Consider the following 14,222-nt stretch of genomic DNA (forward strand, 5'->3'; position numbering starts at 1 on the left):
TAGTTTGTAATCTCATAATCAACTATCATATAATTTAATCAATCTTAAATTTTTTTATATCTTTAATAAATATTTTTATTACATTATTTATTTTTTATTATTTTTATTATGAAATATTTATTTAAAAAATTGAGAGACAAAAAGTATAGTCTCTATAAAAAGTTATACATATATATATATATATAACTTAGAGATATTCTAAAAGAAATTACACGTGACACTTTTCTTAAAAAGCTTGACACGTGTTACCTTTTATAAATACTCTTAGTTATACTAATTATTATTTTTTTTATTTCTCTTTTACTTATCATTATTATTTACAATATCACCTTAACATTTATGATTTAAATTATTATTTCTTTTAAAATTTGATTTTTAAAAATTAAGACATTTTATAGTTAAATTCAGTATTTAAAAATCATTTATATTATTTTATAAATACTAATTATTATTTAATTTTTTTATTTCTCTTTTCATTATCATTATTATTTATAATAATAGCTTAATATTTATTATTTAAATTATTTTTTTATTTATTTTTAAAAATTAAGATTTTTATGATTAAATGCATTATTTAAAAATTATTTATATTATTTTTTATAAATTTATTTATTTAAAAATATTATTTGACACATGTTACCCTTAATAATAATAATAATAATAATAATAATAATAATAATAATAATAATAATAATAATAATAATAATAATAATAAGTCATTGATGGTTATTAGTTTAAAGAAAATTGACCATTAATTTATGATCTAATAATCAATCATAAATACTCTCTTTTATATTAATTGTTATTTAATTTTTTTTATTTCTCTTTTAATTATCATTATTATTTATGATATTAACTTAGCATTTATGATTTAAATTGTTATTTTCTTTAAAATTAATTTTAAAAATTAAGACATTTTGTAGTTAAATACAATATTTAAAAGTTATTTATATTATTTTATAAATATTAATTATTATTTATTTTTTTATTTCTTTTTTAGTTATCATTATTATTTACAATACTATTATAATATTTATTATTTAAATTATTATTTTCTTTAAATTTTGATTTTTAAAAATTAAGTCCTTTTATTATTAAATGAAATATTTAAAAATTATTTATATTATTTTTTTTATAGATTCATTTATGTAAAAATATTATTTGCCACATGTTATCCTCCATAATAATAATAATAATAATAATAATAATAATAATAATAATAAAAGGTCACCGATGGCCATTAATTTAATGAAAATTGACTATAAATTTGTGATATCATAATCAACTATCATATAATTTAATCAATATCAAATTTTTTCATATCTTTAATAAATATTTTTATTATATTATTTTATTTTCTATTATTTTTATTATGAAATATCTGTTAAAAAATTTAAGAGACAAAAAGTATAGTATACATAAAAAGTTATAAAAATAAAATATAGAGATTTGACTTATTTATAATTAGTATATATTATTTTTAATATTAATAATTTAATATTCTTTTTATTTCACTTTCCTAAAATTAATTATTATTATTATTATTATTATTATTATTATTATTATTATGGCCAACTTATGTCTATTTAATTAAAATGGTTAAATAAATAGAAAATATTTTACTATTATAAAAATTGAATTTGAATGCTTTTGTTATATTTTTTCAATTAAATAATATTTAATTATAAATTAATTTTTTATTTAAATAGTTTTCATTTATTTATCTGTATATAATATGTCATATGAGAAATTTAATACATATCAAGTACTCTGTTCTCACAAAATATTTTCATTTAATGCTCTCAAATCTTTTTTGATTTATGCTATTTTTTATTATTTCTTTCAAAAATTATTAATTATCATTCTCAAAATTTATTTATTTAAATATATTTAATTAATATGATTTTAATTATTAATTTTTTATAAATTTCTTATTTAATATTTCCTAAACTTTTAAATATGTTATTTCATTATAATTATATATCGAATGTAATTATAACTAATATTTTAATTATTCATATTTTATTATAATTAATTTTTAATATAATTATTTTAAAATTTTAATTAAATATCTATATTTTTATGCATAAATTATTTCTCAATTATAATTTTATATAGAAGTACAACTTGAAAGATAAATTACAAATATAATTGTATAAAAAATTTAGTTACAAGTAAAGATGATTAAAAAAATTAAAGTTATAGTATTCAATTATAGAATCTTTCTTTTGAAAAAGTATGTATTTTTAATATTTATTATATTAATATAAAATAATGATATTTTAAAATTTTAATTTTTATAAAATATATTTATTTTATATTATAAAATTGTGTAAAGTAATAACTATTTTTATCAAAGAATTATTTTATAAAAAATATATTAGATTAATAAAAAATTTTACTCATATAGTATTTTTAAAAAAATAATATAATAGAATGTTATTTTTAATTAATAATAATGTTATATACTTTCATTATTATTAAAATTAAATAATTCAATTCATTATTAGTAATTTAATATTTTTTATTATATTAATAATAAAAAAATATAATATTTACATACTTTTAAAATAATATTGTTTTATCATTAATTTAATGTATTTTCTATAATTTATAAAAAAATAAATATTAATTTACATGAGGTAAAATATAAAAATTTTATGAAATTAATTTTTTTGAATAAAGTAATTTTATTATATTTTAAATGAAATAATCATGAAAATTATTATTAATATATATATATAATTAAATAAGTATTTTAATTAATTACACCATAAAATAATTAAAAATTTATTATTATAATAAATAAAAATTTATTTAAATTAAATTAAATGAGAGAGAAAATTTAATTTAAAATTAATTTAATAGTAATTATTTATTTTATTTAAAATATAATTAAAAATTAAATTAAAATATAAAAATTATAAATTACATATGCATCATATGGGCATTATACTAGTTATTCCTAATAATAATGTGACCACACCTCATACTAATATTTTATTCCTATTTTATTACTATTATTTTTTAATAATTACCATTCCACTAAAAAAGCCCTTTTTTTCATTAATTTTAATTGCTCCATGTATTTATTTGTGGGGCTATATTAGGTAATTATTTGAATATTATAATATTAGTTAGAATATGATAATACTCATAATTAACAGCCACATTATATCCTTAATTTATATATAATTAAAGACCTCTGCATATTTTTATTCAGTATTTACGAAGTGCTGGTATAAAATCATGTCATTTACAATATTAAAATGTAAATTATCAATTAAATAATATCTATTAAATAAATTAAATTTCAAAAAAATATTTATTAAAAAATTAAATATTTTTAATAGTTTCTATTTTAAAATTACTAAATATTAATTATATTTAATATAAATTAAAAATAACATAATTTTTATGTATTTATACACTATATTTATTAATAAATTATGTTATATTATCACACTTTTTCCAAAAAATAATTCCCATTATTAACAAAACATTACTTAAAAAAAAAATTTGTTCAAAGAAAATTTGTTTAAAATTTTCCCAACTTTTTTATTTTTTTTAAAGAAAATTTTTCTCAGAAGAAAATTTTAAAAAAACTTTTTAAAAAAATATTTGAAAGAAAGAATATTTCTAAAAAGAAATAAAAATAATATTTTATAAATCTCCTAAAAATCACTTTTGCCAATAACATTAAAAAAAAAGAATTTTTTAAAAAGTATTTAAATAGTAATACTAAAACATCATATTAAAATTGACCCTTGGAACCCAAATGATCTAACTAATTTTAAATTATTTTTGTTGATAAAATAAATTTTAAATTATTTTTGTTGATAAAATAATTTTACTATACTTAAAAAAAAATAGAATTTATCATTAATTTACATATAAAAATAATTAAATAAGTTATTTTTAATAATTACACCACAAATAATAAAAAATGTACTACTAAAATAGGTGAAAATTTATTGAAATTAAATTAATTAAGAGAAACTTATGAATGAAAATTAATTTAATAATAATAATAATAATTTGTCTTTATTTATTAGGACAAATTGATTAAGAAATAAAATTTAGATAGCATTGGCATTTTACTAGTTTAAAACTATAATGGAGCAATTGTTGCACAGGCAAAAGCTTTATTATTTAGAATGAACAACTGAAACTATTTAGAAGGTATTTACTTTGACCATTTATTTTTAATTTTTGAATTAAAATATATTTTTAATTTATAAATTAATTTAAAAATAAGAAGTTGATTGTTTGGTAAAATTATTTAAAATAAACTTTTAAATAGTTCTAATATTTAGTTAAAATGTACTTAAAATGAACTTAATTTATCAAAATGATCAAAAGAATATATCATTAAATATTGTGATCATTAAGATGAAGATAATATTAATATTTTTAACCATTATTAGGAAAATATAATTTAAAGAATATTTTTAAAATAAATAAATAAGTTATAAGTAATGATATTTTATTTATTATTTTTAATTTATTTTAAGTAATTTTTTTAATTTATAAATTAAACTAAACATTAATTTACTTGGGACTTTTTATTTCTATTTATAAGTATGTTTGACTAATTTATAAGTTAAAAGCTAATGCCCTATTAAATTTTTACTTTATTCTAATTAAAAGTTTTTAAGAAAACTCATCCTTTTACTTTAATTAATAAGTTCCAAATTTTCTTTTTCTTATAGATTTTACATCCCTAAATTCAACCTATACCATTTTACCTTTTTTTTTAATATTCCAAATAATTTCAATGACCATAGTTTATTAATTTTATCTACTCTCCTTCTTTTCATAAAAATAGGCGTTCTTTTCTTTTTTGTCTGTTTCATAATATAATTCGCTTTTTTAAATAATAATTTATTTATTAATTTATTGATATATTCTACATTAAAAAAATTATTTTAAAAATAATTTAATAATATAAATTATTTAATGTTTCATAAAAATGTATAAGTAAAGGTATAATAAAAAAAGATTAAATAAAATTTATTATTTATTTATATAATTATATGAAATTAAGACTAAGTATAAAATCTCACAGTCTTATATACTACTCTAATATCACTAAACTAAAATTTATTTATATAAAATTTATTAGTTTAACTATATTAATATTATTTTAAATTGTATAAAAATAAAAAATAATTTATTTTTATAGAATGAAAAGAGTATTTCTACTTTTCAATTTGTTTTCCTAAAAATTATTTTAATCTCTAAATTGAGAAGAAAATTCTTGTGATAAAAGTAAAATAAATAATTTTAAAAAAAAAATTAAGGAAATGACCATGGAAAAACACATTTGAAATAGGTAAAAAAAAGAAAATCACTTGTCAGTAACAGTCCCAAAGTTACTGCAATGTGCGGGGTTAAAAACAAAAACTGCCCAACAGGTTATGAACAAAAGCTTGGAGTTTAATGACGTCAGGACACACGTAGCTCTCCTCTATATTTCTCCTAATGTTCTTCATCTATACTGTTATAACACGTGCCGAGCATCATAACAGGCACGTGTGAGTTAGGCCTAATCTCTTAGCTGTTGCTTTCGCGTCAGGTCGGGAATACAAAACCACGGGTGGTCGGTGCATCGAATCTGACTGCTATCGCCAGACTGTAGCTCCAAACGTCGTCGTTTTATGTGGAAACGTGGGAAAATTGTTTTGTTTGAAAAATACCGATCTTGTCCTTGAATATTCACCGGGTTTCGATCACAAAAACGATAAGTTAGAGTTGAAATTACATTGGTGTCCTTGCGTTTGCCATCCTTTTCAACTTTTGTCTACTATCCTTTTTGTATTATATTTAGAAAATCAGATTCTAGTTTTACTTTTAAGGCCAATGAAATTATTGTTCAAATTACCACCATGCGCAGTAGTCTAATGATTAATTTAGAAAAATAGTTTTATTTCATTTTGATTTGAATATCAATATGAATATAATTGCTAATTATTGTTTTTATTTAGAAATATAATGAAAGAAGGTGATGGTTTGTTCAATATTTAATTTTATTAAGTGTCATATTAAATTTAATGATTGATTTCTTTATATAAAATTTTGAATCTCAAACTTAAGGAAGTAATGACTATTATATCTAGAGAGTCTTCACTTTTTACTATTAAAAATTTTGGTGATAGATACTTTCTTATAGGGTTGGGTTCAATTAAAGAGTTAATCGATAATTCTAAATTTTAAGTTTAAATGGACTATACTCGTCATATTTGGAGAGTCCTTATTTTTTACTATTAAAAAGAAATTATTGTATTAATTTTAAATTTAATTATTTAGTTCCTTCTATATGTCTATGTCTATATGTGTGATTGATTTGTCTAATTCTATTTATTAATTGTTCAATTATAGATGGAAAACAAAGGCAGTAATCCTGGAAAACATGTTTGGATGAGAGTTCATATGTAACTTTGTGTGTTTATGAACTTTTAAATATTTTTAGTGCGGCTTAAGTACTATTAAATTAAATTAAAATTTATTAATTATAAATTAAATTTTAAATATTAGTTTGGAATAAATATAACAGTTGTAAAAATTGTTTATAATTTATTTGATTAATTATTAAAATTATGTTTGAAATTTTAAAAATTACAATTTTTAATTATTTAATTATCAATTTCTTTAATGAATGTAAATTTATATCCATTAAAATTTATTTAATATACTAATTAGTATGAGAAATTACAATTAATAATTAATTAAATATAATTTGTATTCATTTAACAGAATTCCTCGTATGATTTGTCATTAAAATTATAATTTTTTATATTAGTGAATGAATATAAATTTACACTCTTTAAAAGTTTTTAATTTTTATTTTTAAACTAATAATATTTAATCATTAATGATAACTACTTAATTAAATGTGTATCTTGATTGAATTTAATATAGATACAATAATTCCTTAATAAGTACAATAATTTTCAAAAACTCTATATACTAACAAAAATTTGAATTTGATATTTCAACGGTAATACTATTGAATTAAAATTTATTAATAACAGTCAATTTTTCTATACCATAAAAAATATTATATGAAGTGTACTATACGCGTAGAAAGAGTCTCACTATATTTACATAAAATTTAATTGTTTGATAAGCCATAATATAATGTGATAAAAAAATTTATTTTATGTTCTATTAAACATAGTTTAAAATTATAAAAACATATATTTATGAATGGAATTAAAAAATGTTACATTTATTGATAAATTAAAAAAATATATTTAGAAAAACCAAATATTGTGTTTGGATTGAATTTATGCATTTAGATTGAATTAAATACATTATTTGATAATTTTTAAATATTAATCAGGCTATTTAAAAATTAAATATTAATTAGATAATTTCATCTTCCTAAAAAATATTAATAATTATTAAAATAGAGAAATATAATTGTAAAGAACTAAATGTTTTCGGGATAATTTGATTAAAATAGAGAAATATAACAATAAAAAAATAAATGTACTTGAAATGATAATAAATAATAATAAAATTAAAAAAAATAATTAATATTTTTTAAAATTTTTAAAATAATAAATAAGAGTAATTATACATGAGGAGAGAAGGGAAAGGAAAACATTCAGACTTAAAAAGAAAAAGAATAAATGTATTATTTTTATTTTTTATTATTTAAAAATACACTATAAATATAAATTTAAAACAGCCAGAGGCACTCACCTAAAGTAGGGTTTGTATTTCCCTGCCCTCACCGGCCTTACATACTCTCTCTTCTCTTCTCTCCTCTGTTCTGTGCAGAAGAGGGAGAATCTACACCAAACATCCTTTCTATTTCTTCAAAATCAATCTTTTTATTCTCTTTAACAACATATAATTACTATTTTTTTTCTTTTCTTTAATAGATATTCTATATAGGAGTCAATCTTGATTCAGCAGGTATTATTGTAGCTGAATCTTGGTTTGGTTGGACGGTGGAGATTTTATCTGGGAGTGAAAGATCGAGGTATGCAGCAAGGTGATCCGGCGGTGTTGAGCTTGAGACCTGGTGGTGGTCGAGGGAGCAGACTCTTCAATCCTCGCTTAGAGTCCTCCTCTTCTTCTTCTCTTTCTTCGTCTTCTATCGCTTTTGGTGATCTCCCTCTCTTGCGTCCTCACGGTGGTGCTCCGCCTCCAAAGGTTGTTCCCTTTTCTATTTTTAAATAATTGTTTGTGTTTGGATCTGGACCTTTTGTAACCTATAGATAAGCTTTGTTTTTAATTGTATGCAATAGATTTTGGAGTGGGTTTTAGGAAAGCTGCCTTTTTCTTGATTGGGATTTTAAAAGAAATGGATCTGGAATTGATATTGTTTATGATTTTATCACATGTTATTATCTTGGTTTTGTTGAATTCATGTTGTGGGATTATTGATTTATTAGTATAGATGCTTCAATAATATCAATACGCTGAAAAAATGCGGACCTTGTTTATGTCTGGTTGGATTTTGCGACTGCTTTTGAAATTCATGTAATTTTTTGCTCTTAAAAGCTAGTGCTTGAGACGGGTATTGAAAAAAAGGGAAACATATCAAGTTATGCCTTGAAGATATTACGATTTTGTGCATTTTTGTTCCTTGTAATTGTTCTATCGGTTGGATTTTGTTTAGAATTCGATTTGCTTTCCCCCATTAAGAATAAGAACTTTGAAGAGTGAACGTTGCTATGCATAATTGTTCAAGTGTCCTAATTCTTGGTGGGCCACTTGATATGTGTACCTGCTGTAAATATGGACCAACATCAATATGTAGGCTTTAGGTGGGCATGTAGTGAGTTTCGGAATGCCCATAAAGGACCTACGAACATTTTAATTTTATGGATTGTAAATGTAGTTGGACGTTGATAGGATAATACAGTACATCAAGCCAACAAAATCTAAGAGAAGTTTGATGGTTAGCGGTTTCTTTGTTAGGTGGTAGTCCATGGTCAAATTCTGTCCTACCTACTTATTATTTTTCTATATTGTTCATTAGAGGACATAGCTGTAGCTCACTAATGTTAAAAAGAATGAAAGTATTTTCTAAAAGTTTCAAAGGTTTGTCTTGGCAAGTATAAGTAGCAGTTCTATTAGCACCATTTTTGTCTTTTACTATTTTAAAATTCCAAACTGATGAAGACAATATACATTGGCAGTTTGAATTTAACCATTCATCTTGAGTATGTTTAGAGGCTACTTAGTTCCTCTTGACTTGGTATGATTGAATGTTCTTGAACTTTACTGCATTGTATCTTTTAATTTTATTGAAGAAGTGCAAATGTATGTTTGCATTTATTTTATACAATCAAGGCATTAGTTTTATATGTATAATTTATGGCATATCTTGTAATTATGGTTTCAAATCATGGTCGCGGGTAATGTAATTGGCCTGTAATGACCATAACAGTAACGGTCTAGTGCTAAGCAAATTTTTTCAAAAAATTTACAAAGTTCATAAATTGGCTATATATTGCTAGATACAAGTTAAATTAACAAGCACAAATATATCAAATAAAGACGGTAAATCTATCATGTTTAGACATCATTAGTATTAAACAATTTATAACTAGAATAGAGATATTTAATAATGATCTTAGCTTAGGAAACATTAAGCGAGAGATTTTATAGAAGAAAGGAGAAACTTAGGTGAAAATTTGAGAGAATATGAGAGATATAGCAGTTGTGGAACAGAAAATACGCAGACAAAGACAAGAGAAGCAAAATAATAGTTTTTCCATGTGATTGCAGCAGAGGAATAATTAAAGTAATGGCCGTTACCATTACGGAATGGTAAATAACGGCCGTTACACCTGCCACTTCAGATTTGCCTGGAAATAATGGTGTATCGCTTAATAGGTCCTTTCAAAACCTGTAAATAACAGCTGTTACGTTACGTAACGGCTGTTATTTGCAACCTTGCTTGTAATAGTGCATCTTAGTTTTGCATGCCACATGGTCCGTGTTTAATTCAGCTGTTATTGGATTTTGTTTTTTGGTTTTTGTTTGTTGCCCATTTAACTTGGTAATATATTGTTGAAGTTCTTGACTTGCCCTACCTTATGTTTTGTTTTTAGACCGGGGACTCACGATTTGAGATTCGTGACCGTGTGCGGTACACGAGAGACCAGCTGCTGCAACTCAGAGAGGTAATATTTAATTATATTCCTGGGATGTTGTTAAGCTGATACAAACTTTCTAGGTAGATTTATTTCTTTATTTTTCTGTGTCTCATATGTGGTGATTTCAATGAATCCAATCATTGGGATGCAGCATCAAAACAGTGGTAAATTAATTGGAAGATTTTTTTTTTCCAACTATCTTCTGTATTTCCCCTTTTCCTGCTTAAAATTTTTAAACTTGGCAAATTTTGTGCTTTTCTTTTTATTATTAAGCTTTAAGTAGTTTGCATAAATAATCTTTTCAGATTAAACATCTTGGTGATTAAAACACACAGCATTCATGCTTTGAGTAGTATTTTTCCAGAGATTCATGTAAGTTCTGCTTTCTTTATGGTTTGTGCATTTCCTCATTTTATGTTATGGCTATTATTTTCTCAAAGGCTGTTGTGATCTCTGATGAGATCTTAAAAATCAAACGAGAAATTGAAGATGAGCTTTTTGGTGAAGATCAAAGCTGGAGTCATGGAGAAATCAATGTGAGTTACTGCAATATTTGGATTTGCTGCTGCTTTGTATTTTTATTTTTATCCTTTGTCTGAAAGATGGGTAATTTTAAATTTGATAAGACAGGGTGTTAGTTATCTTCTAAATATCTTTGCTTGTATTCAATGTTTATTTATGGTTTGTTGACTGCTGGCAATCAAAATGATAAATGGGATTGATTGACAAATTTTCTGATTTAACTTGAGTTGTTAGCTTTTAGAATAATGATTTCTTTTGCTCTATCCAGATGCCAAATCAGTCTCTAAGTCGTTATTCAGAGCCAGACAATCGTGACTGGCGTGGTCGTTCTGCACAATTTTCTACTTCTGGAGAGGAGAGGTCCTGGGATTCTCTTCGAGAAAACAGGGACTTGGGTGGGCGATATGACTCCAGACAGCCAGATGCAAATCAATTTAATCGTCAGGACCAACTCAATTCTCAATTTGCAATAGCACAAATCTCGTCTAATCAATTGGTAAAATCTCGTCTAATCAATTGGTAAAATATATGATCATTTTGGTTGCTACATGTTTATGGTTTTGTTCATGTGTTGTCTTTTGAAACTATTATTTACGCATCTAAAATTTATATTTTTGCTGAGACAATAAAATTTTTAGTTCATATGGATTGTAATGGTTTGCTAAATGAAAAGCATCTTTCCAAGACGCATGCTCTGATATACTAATGATGGGAATTTAAAAGTTAAGGTCCCCTTGTGATGCCATTTTTTGTTACTTTTCCCTTTTGTTATTGTTTGGGTTTGCTATAGCTGTAAGATTGAAATTGTTCTAATAAGTGGCATGCTATATTCAGATACAAGTGAGGTTAACAAATTCTGCAATTTTAATATGTTGCTGTAACTTTTTTCTTATGAGTTATAGCATGAGAAATTAAATTTAGATATGCTAGTCTTGAACTATTTCATCTTGAAAGAAATAGTTCTATGATATAAGTTCCTCTTGCTTGTTTTTGAACTTTTAATTTTAAGAATGGTGTGCAAAAAATATATAGAAGCACAGCCTTTTTACTTTATCTTGGTTTTATACCTCTTCCAATTAATAATTTTTTTTTGGGCATAAAAAGTTGTGAATGTGTCCATGGGCATAGGATAACAATGACTTCTTGTTTGATTTGAAAAAAAAGGGAGCTTAAATATTAGAGTAGTTGGTTCCTGATATTACATTATATCCCTGTTTCTCTTCTTTGTTGGTAACCCTACTTCAATTATAATGCATGTTGAATGTGTTATTGTTGTTGTCATTATTATTATTGGTGCAAACTTGCACCTTTAAGGGCATGTAAATTGGCTTTGGATCAAAAGCCGTATTTTATTTTGAAACCAGGGAGGTCCTGCTCCAGCTTTAGTCAAGGCTGAGGTTCCATGGTCGGCTAGAAGGGGGAATCTTTCTGAGAAGGAACGAGTCTTGAAGACTGTTAAAGGGTAATTCATTACAACACTGTGAAGTGTGACTTTCTGCATTATTAAGCATTGAAAGCATGAATATGTGGATTTGTCTATTGGAAGTGTGGACATGTTAGCAGTCTTAATAAATAGTACGTTTTTTGTTGATCCTTTAAACATTGAATTCCTGTGTGCTATCCATAAAGAGCTAAATGATCCTGAATCTTAGATATCCTTTATATGGTAAAATTTGTTTAAGAACTAACTTCTGAATGTCCAAAATTTTCATAGAGTTCTCACCGTCGCATGAATGGTATTTATGTGTTTCTGCAATAAAAATCTCTCATGCAAATGGCAAATAATAAAGCAGACATCTCATAATTCTATTTCTTGTATGAAGTACAATAAAGCAGACATACAATATAGATGGTCACTCAATAAATTGACTTTTTCAGATAGAAACTGCAAAGACAGAAGGATAGCATAGGCCACTGAATTTGGCTACTTGTTTTTGCTGTCTCCTATTTTGTCTTCTCCACGTATTTGTTATTTTGCTTTCTATACATTGTAATTCCATCTTGTCATTCTTTGCTCTTAAAGATGGTTACCTTTTTATGAGAGCTACTTTATTAGGTTAGGTACCATTGTTTGGTGCATGGTAAAAGTCTTGGGTTCACAAATATTGGATGTGGGTTTGACTTTTGAGAGCATCTGTCTTTTTATTGTTTCTTCTTCTGTGCTCACTAATTACTAAATAGGTTGGTTTGACCCTTATGGATTTGCTAGAATACAACATTTGTGTTCTTAATTCCTTGTGCTGTATAAGTTGGCTTGATGCAATCCATATTTTGAGATGTTAATGGAGTTAGTTTTACATGGTAGCACTGTGCTGAAAAAAATTCTTTTTTTTTATTTGGCAGTATATTGAACAAGCTTACCCCTGAGAAATTTGATCTTCTCAAGGGTCAACTCATTGACTCTGGCATTACATCGGCCGATATCTTAGAGGTTAGTTTATCTGTTTTTATATTTTCAATTTTTTTAGATGTATAGCCATTTCCAGATGAACTCATGGGTAACTTGTCATGCAGGGTGTGATACAGCTTCTGTTTGAGAAGGCTGTTCTGGAGCCCACATTTTGTCCCATGTATGCTCAGCTGTGCTCTGATCTAAATGAAAAGCTTCCCCCATTCCCATCAGATGAACCAGGTGGGAAAGAAATCACATTCAAGCGAGTTCTCCTGAATAACTGCCAGGAGGCATTTGAAGGTGCTGGTAAGCTAAGGGAGGAAGTTTGGCAGATGATGGCTCCAGAGCAAGAGCTTGAACGCAGGGATAAAGAAAGATTGGTCAAGCTTCGTACACTTGGAAACATCCGTTTGATCGGAGAGCTCCTGAAGCAAAAGATGGTTACTGAGAAGATAGTTCATCACATTGTTAAGGTTAAAATTGAAAACCTACTTGTAGCACTTCCTGATTAGGCAATGAAATAGATTCTTTGCCATGTTTGTTTCTCTCTATCTCCAATTCCTTTTTCTTTTTTGGGATTACTTACTGTTGCTATTTGAACAGGAGCTTCTGGGACCAGACACCAAATTTGTCCTGCCAGAAAATGTTGAGGCCATATGTCAGTTTTAACACTATTGGGAAGCAACTTGATGAGAATCTGAAGTATAGCGTATAAATGATATATACTTCCTTAGTTTGAAGGACTTGTCATCAAACCCTCGTCTGGCTCCTCGAGCTAAGGTTCATGATTCGTGATGTTCTTGAACTGCGGGCAAATAACTGGATTCTAGGCGTGAAGAGGTGGGGTTTATGATCATTTTTCATTTGGTGGTTAGATGTGCATTCTTGTTAAATATTTATACCTTCATTATTGCAGGTCAAAGCTAAAACCATCACTGAGATACATTCAGGCTGAGAAGAATTTGGGATTGCGTCAGGTGCTACCTCAAGTAGTAGAAATAATCGCGGTGTTATTTCTGCAACTCCTGGGACTGCTGGCCCAGGCTTTCCCATTAACCGACCTGGCACAGGAGGTATGATCCTGGCATGCCAGGAACTAGGAGGATGCCTGGCATGCCTGGAATTGATAATGATAATTGGGAGGTACCCAAGACACGCTCAATGCCGGGTGATGGATCAACTATGCA

At 24.9% G+C, this 14,222-nt stretch overlaps 1 non-coding gene and 1 pseudogene across 1 annotated transcript; both read left to right on the forward strand.

The window, feature by feature from the left end:
* Nucleotides 1–7,695: 7,695 nt before the first annotated feature.
* On the forward strand, nucleotides 7,696–14,203 carry LOC131177743 (eukaryotic translation initiation factor-like; annotated as a pseudogene).
* LOC131177744 (small nucleolar RNA snoR103) lies at nucleotides 8,729–8,833 on the forward strand. Its single transcript, XR_009147057.1, has one exon. It is a non-coding gene; the product is annotated as a small nucleolar RNA snoR103 (small nucleolar RNA).
* Nucleotides 14,204–14,222: the final 19 nt, after the last annotated feature.

Source organism: Hevea brasiliensis, unplaced genomic scaffold (assembly GCF_030052815.1).
Source record: "Hevea brasiliensis isolate MT/VB/25A 57/8 unplaced genomic scaffold, ASM3005281v1 Scaf79, whole genome shotgun sequence".
NCBI lineage: Eukaryota > Viridiplantae > Streptophyta > Magnoliopsida > Malpighiales > Euphorbiaceae > Hevea > Hevea brasiliensis.